The sequence below is a fragment of the Lontra canadensis genome, unplaced genomic scaffold (assembly GCF_010015895.1).
Source record: "Lontra canadensis isolate GAN:19392208 unplaced genomic scaffold, GSC_riverotter_1.0 scaffold2, whole genome shotgun sequence".
Taxonomy (NCBI): domain Eukaryota; kingdom Metazoa; phylum Chordata; class Mammalia; order Carnivora; family Mustelidae; genus Lontra; species Lontra canadensis.
The window spans coordinates 13,546,693-13,553,766 of record NW_022630996.1 but is presented as its reverse complement, the minus strand read 5'-3'; positions in this window follow the sequence as shown (position 1 = coordinate 13,553,766).

The following is a 7,074-nucleotide window of genomic DNA, read 5'->3' as shown; positions in this document are numbered from 1 at the left end:
GGTAATTCTGGGGTCTTTGCTTTGCCCTGGGGGATCCAATAGCCAAGGACAACACATGAAAACTTTACGCAGTGGTAAAATGGTGGCCCCTGGGCAGGTTGAATGAAAAACAGCAGCAAAGATGACAAGACCCAGGGGGAGGTGGGGGGGAGGGTGTGCAGACTGAAGGAGGATACCTCCCCTCCCCTCTGCTTCCCAACCCTTCCCTTCCTCCCACCTGTTTCCTGTGAGGGGCCTGGGGGTGGGACCCACAGACTCAGTGAGGCCCCACGGGTCACGCAGGCTGGGGAACTTGCCATCCTCTGGGTTAGGAGGTTTCTTTGGATGGTCCCTCCCCAGAATGGTGTAGGACACGGACAATTTGTTAGGAGTTTTGTAGTCATCATTCTCTGTGGTTTCCTAGAATGTCTTTAAGGCGTAAAATCAATTATTGTCCGTCTTTGCCATAAAAAATAAATAGCAAGCAGAGTCACATTACTGCTGATGCCCTCTTTCTACCCCCCTTTTGAGGAAAAGTTGGCAAATACAAGAAGGCCTAAATGAGAAAACAAAAATCTCTTGTCATCCCATCACTGAGAAATAACTATGGTTAGTGTTTTGAGGTAAATTATTTCACTCTTCTCCTTCTGGAAAAATATATTTTTAGCAAAACTAGATATCATACTGTAAATAACCTACTTCCTACACTTAACAATACCCATAAACATTTCCCAGCATCATTGGATAGTTTTCTACATCTTTTTTATGGCTGCAGTGAATTTCATCATATGGTTATAGCATAATTTATTTAATAATAGCAAATATTTATAAAGTGCTTCCTATGGGCTATACTTCACAAGCATCATCTAATTTATTCTTTACTAGAGCTCTCTGAGGTAAATCCTATTACTATCCACCTTTTATAAATAAGAAAGTAAATTTTTAGACAACATTTTGCCCAAGGTTGCACAGGGATTGAGCAGAAGAGCTGGAGCTTGAACCCCCCTGCATTCTTTCTGGCTCCCAAGTCCGGGAGCTTCTGTGTCACACAGCCACCTTGGCCAAGTGCCCATTGCTGGCTCTTAGGTTGTTTCTAGCTTTTAAATTTTATTCACAAAGCTGTGAGGAACATCTTTCTAGCTATATGTTTTATATCTGCCATTATTATTTGCAAGGGCAGATTTCTAGAAATGAAGCAGAGAAGTCAAAGCAAATACACATTTTCCTGGAGTTGGAGCATTTGTTTGGGGCAGAGGCAGACGGCACATGGATGGATCCCATCCTTGCTCTACAGCTAGGCCACCCCCAAGCCCTCTTCCTAACCGCTGGGAAGCCTACTTCATGTTGGATTCCCGGCACCACTCTTAAGAGCGACCATTTCCCAGCACCCTTATAAACCCAGAGATTTTACATTTTAAAACCATTGCCACAGAGTTAGTGGGGAAAATGGTATGATTTTTGTTTTATGAGTCTTCAGTTGTTCATAAAACCAAATAAACATTTAGAGTTTGTTAACAGGCCATCTGAATTTCATCTTTGTTGACTTTTTCCATGTCCTTTGGGGTGGGGCATGGTTTTGACATCCAGGAACCCATGGCATTTGAGTGTTCTTGCTCCCGTTTCTTTACTGGGGTGGATGGATGGATGGATGGGTGGATGGATGGATGGATGATGGATGGATAAATGGAAAAGCTGCATTTCCTGGAATTTCCCCCTAAGAGTTCCTTATTCCTTAATACAGAAACTGATAGTAACTTTCCCCTCTGCTTTATTGACCTGGCAACTCTTCCATTAACTGAATCCTGTTTTTATTTACTCTGCAATGTCGTCCTTGATAGGGTTGGTCTGAACTACAGCTCTGGCTGAGAAGTTATTCTTAGAAAGCAGACACAGGAGCTACCTTCCTGCTTCTGAGCTCCTAGGAATAACAGTATTAGCTACCATTTATTAAGTACCCGCCAAGTGCACATTGTTTTTGTTCTTACCACAGTCATGCATGGCATATGACCTTGTCCTCATCTTACAGATGAGCAGAGGGCTCAGGGAGGTTAGGTTATTTGTACCAGGTCACACAGCTAGTAAGTGGCAGGAGAAGAACGCCGTCAGTCTCATGCTTTCCATCAAGGGAAATTATGAAGGGGTTTAGGCATTCTCTTGTTTTCTCTCTTCGTCACTGACAACCTTTATTTATTTCATGACTCTCAAAAATTTAGACAATTGAAACTTAGGAAATTGTTATGGCAGATTTCATATCGAAGTATTGGAATAATGATTTCTAATATGTCTTCCAGTTGCTTGCACCGGTGATTGAAGTGTACATCCTTCGAGAACCAAAAGAAGCCCATATTGGACTCAGGATCCTCCTCCAGCTGGCCCTCCAGGTTTGTACACACCCCTCTTGCCCTAGTGCAGGCATCTTTGGTGGTATCTTGATGTTCCCTCCCCCTCGTTCCCTGGATGCTTATTGATTGAAGGGTAGAGTCCAGAGCCTCGGGGTCGCTGGGGCAGAAGTCTTCCTGAGAAGCAGAAGAAAGTGGGAATGGGGGAGCTGTGGACTCGGTGCCACCCACCTGCGGTGTCTGCTGGGATGGGCTATGCCTGCCTGCCTGTTCCCCAGACAGGCCTCAGACAGAGGGATGGAGCAGCACTCCCCTCCGTGAAGCCTTCCCAGCCCTCTCTTGGCGATGGTCACTGCCTTCTGTTGATGGTGCGTGGACCTCTGCTGGGGCCCTGCACATCCTCTCCCAGAGTCATGTTCCTGTATTTCTCCCCAGCTGACTGGGGAGTGCTCGAGCATGGGAATGGGGTTCTTAACCTTGGAACACAGAGTGGATACTCAGGAAGTGTTTGAATGCGTGCTAATGCCCTGAGGCGAGGAAAGCTTCTGATATACATGTACTGTTTGGGTTGGGCAGGCTATTCAAAATGACTTCCTGAGACTCCTGGTGAGCTCCCACGGCCCAAGGTGGAACTGGCTGCTTTGACTTTTCTTTCCAACCGGAAGGCAATAAAGTCTGTTCTCTGGGCAGAACTGGGTCTGCCCACCCCTGCCATGACCACTAGTCCCCCTGCCTCTTCTGCCTCCCTGGCCCAGAGCTTCCTGTTCCCCTGCTGCGGTGGTTTGGAAGGTAACGATGTATGGTAAGGACTCACTTCTGCATCTGTTCTTCCCAAGAGGCCACAGGCTGCTTCCTCAACACTCAGAAAAGGTTGGGCTTGAAGAAGCCTGGGCAGAGCCCCCCGGTGGTTGTTGGGATTGTGTGTGTGTGCCCGAGGTGGGGAGACAGCGTGGAACTGTCGGATGCACTGCTCTCACCGGAAGGCTCGTGGCTAAGTGAGGGGGCAGAATGCAAGCAGCACCTCTGGATCCTCAATCTCGAGAAGTCACTTTCTTTCCTGTCTTAACTGCTGAAATCCACTGTATCTGAGAAGTGGGACTGACAGGGCTGGTTGGTGGCAGGTCAGGCATGACTCTCCAGAGAAGAGAGCTTGGAGGAGAAGAGAGAAGAGATGAATCTTTAGAATTATTTACCATGAGCAAAAATAGGGATCCCCAGAAGGATCGCTTAGGGCAGGATCAAAGGTAATTAGAAGGATCCTGAACAACTTGACAGCTCTTCAGCAAGGGTTGGGGGCATGGGAGTGGAGATTTCTCAGCAGGGAGGAGTCAGAACTGCTCTAAAGTGAAGCCATAGGAAGAACTTGGTAACTCAGGGTTGGGCAAGCCCTGCAGACCTCTGGACCACTCTGGGTCTTTGTGGTGTCAAAGGTACGTGGTGGAACCTCTGGTGACCTTTGCAACTATGTGGGGACAGTTTTTGACTTCCAGATAACTTAGAGTGTGCATCTTACTTCTAAAGAGTGAAGACCAGGCTTGCTAGCCTTCCTGTAATAGGTAGGACAGTCCTAAACCATCCAAGTTTTCCCAGCCCTGCAGGCCACAGTCCCATTGAGAACACTGGATCTTATCTCAGATGCTTCCAGGTCTGATCATCTGATCATCTGATTCTGTCCTGGGTTAGGGTTAGTCAGCTTGTTTTCTTCAAAGATAAAATGAGGGGAAAAATTTTTGATCATCTTTTTCTTTTTTTTTTTTAAAGATTTTATTTATTTTTTTGGTAGAGACACAGTGAGAGAGGGAACACAAGCAGGGGGAGTGGGAAAGGGAGAAGCAGGCTTCCCACAGAGTAGGGAGCCCAATGTGGGGCTCAATCCCAGAACCCTGGGATCATGACTTGAGCAGAAGGCAGACCCTTAATGACTGAGCCACCCAGGTACCCCAAAATCAATCATCTTGATAGATGTAGGAAAAGGATTTGATAAAACTCAGCACTCATTTGTGACTAAAACATGATCTCTTAGCAAGTTAAGAGTAGTCTCTTCATCTAATAATTATATCTATTACTCATAGCAAATACCATAATTAATCACAAAAGTTTAGAAACACTCTGATTTAAAGAAAGAAGAAAGCAAGAATGTCCACTAACAATTATCGCAAGTGTGAACATTGTGTTAAGGTTGTGTTTAACAAAAGCAATTAAACACAAAAATCAAATGAGAGGATAAGAACTGAAAAGTTAGAGATGTAGTTGTTATTTACACATTATTTGATTGTTTCTACAAAAAACCCAAATGACAGATGGAGAAATTATCAGTAGTTTTTTAAAGTCAGGTTTGCTGGGTAAAAGATCAGCATATCCAGGCTTATTACATTCTGCACATCAGTATTGACCAAATTACAAAGTTAAATTTGAAAAAGCTGCAATTCAGAATGGCAAGAAAACCTAGAAAGTACATGTGAATAATTATAATAAAATAAGTATTATAAAAATTTAAGTACTGTAGGAAGAATTGAATAAGCTGAGATAGAACATGTTGATGGATGGGAAGTTTTTATTATAAAGATATCAGTTCTCGCAAAGTTAGGCTGTAAATAATAAAAATTTCAACATGATTTATCTTCATAGTTGACATGTTGATTCTAAAGTTCATATGAATAAATGTACAAAAACAGTCAAAATAATTCTGAACAAGAAGGGATTTGAGTCACTAAAAAAAGAGATATATTATAAAGACATGATGATTAAGTCAGTGTAGTATTGGTATAGGAACAGACAAATATATTAATAGAACATAGGAGACCAAACACAGATCCAACCATATATAGGTCCTTGATATTTGATAAAGGAAACGTTCATTACAGAATGATGACAGAAGGACGTCTGGTTCTTCTGGGGTGGCTGAGCTCAAATATTTGGGTGTTCTAGACCAAAGAGTCATGGGCTCTCAGCAACAACTTTGGTGTTTCTATTAGAACAGTTCTGTGGTATACTGAAGTATTTCTCCAGATAGGGACATCCTTGGCAATATTGCCAGTCTACTTTTCTGGTCTTGCAAAAATTCAAATAAGCCATTTAATCTTCAGTTAAGCCATTTTTTGTTTATGCCAACCCAAGTGAATTCTGTTGTATGCAACCTAGGAAAATTTGAAATAGATATACAGTTCCATGTCTAGGTATATATCCCAAAGAAAAATTCTGCAAGATGTGTATAAGCAGTCATACACGAGTATCCATAGAATTTTTTATTATAATGCTAAAAGATTGGAAACAAGTATGTCCAGTAGGGATGGATGAAGGGATAAGTAAACTGTCCTATGGTCATATGATGAAATATTATTTAGGAGGCAAAATGAATTAACTAGATCTGTGTATGTCAACGTAGATAGGTATCAGATGCATAATGTTGAGTCGAAAATACAAGTTGCAGAATGCTGTGTTCAATGATACCATTTACATAAAACCAGTTACATATACCATTTACATGAAACTTACACATATTATGTATAGATATATTTACTTATATTTATATTTAAAAATCTAAAAACAAGACTGAACAAATATACACTAAATTGAAGATAGTGATTGCACCTGCAGGTCAGGGAATAGGAAATGAATTGTGATTGAGAAGAGAAGCAGCTTCCATTGTTTTCCTCTAAAATTGTTACATTTATCTTCTTTTGGAAAATATAGCATAAATTACCTGTGGGTATTGAGTGGGTACATATTATTCTATACTCTTCTGTACTGTTCTGTATTTCATAAACCAAAGAAAGAAGAGAAAGAGGAGAAGGAAGAAGAGAAGAAAGGAAGGAAGGAAGAGAGAAAGAAAGGAAAGCAAGATAGCAAGAAAGAAGAGAAGGAGGAAAGAAATACTATACTATATGTCTCTTCCATATGAATAACCACAGGGAACATTTCAGTGACATCACATGCACACACACACACACACAGAGTTTTTAAAAACTGTTAATTATTTAAAAAATTATTATCTGTCAGAATGGCTAAAATTAACAACTCAGGAAACAACAGATATTGGTGAGGATGCAGAGAAAGGGGAACTCTCTTACACTCTTAGTGGGAATACAAGCTGGTGTAGCCACTCTGGAATACAGTGTGGAGATTCCTCAAAAAGTTAAAAATAGAGCTACCCTGTGATTCAGCAATTGCACTACCATGTATTTACCCAAAGGATACAAAAATTTTGATTTGAAGGGACAGGTTTACCCCAATATTTATAGCAGCACTATCAATAATAGCCAAACAGTGGAGAGAGCCCAGATGTCCATTGACTGAAAACTGGATAAAGATGTGGTACACACACACACACACACACACACAGAGGAATATTACTCAGCTATAAAAAAGAACAAAATCTTGCCATTTGCAGCAACATGGATGGAGCTGGAATGTATGACGCTAAGTGAAATTAAGTCAGAGAAAGACAAATACCATATGATCTCACTCATATGTGGAATTTAGGAAACAAAAGAGATGAACATATGGGAGGGGGAAAAAAGAGAAGGATTAGGAAACAAACCGTAAGAGACTCTTAACGACAGAGAACACACTGAGGGTTGCTGGAGGGGACGTGGGCAGGGGATGGACTAGCTCCATGATGGGTATTAAGGAGGGCACCTGTGATGAGCACTGGGTGTGGAAAGTAAGTGATAAAACACTAAATTCTACACCTGGAACTAATCTTACACTGCGTTTTAACTAAGTGGAATTTAAATAAAAACCCCAAACTACAAAA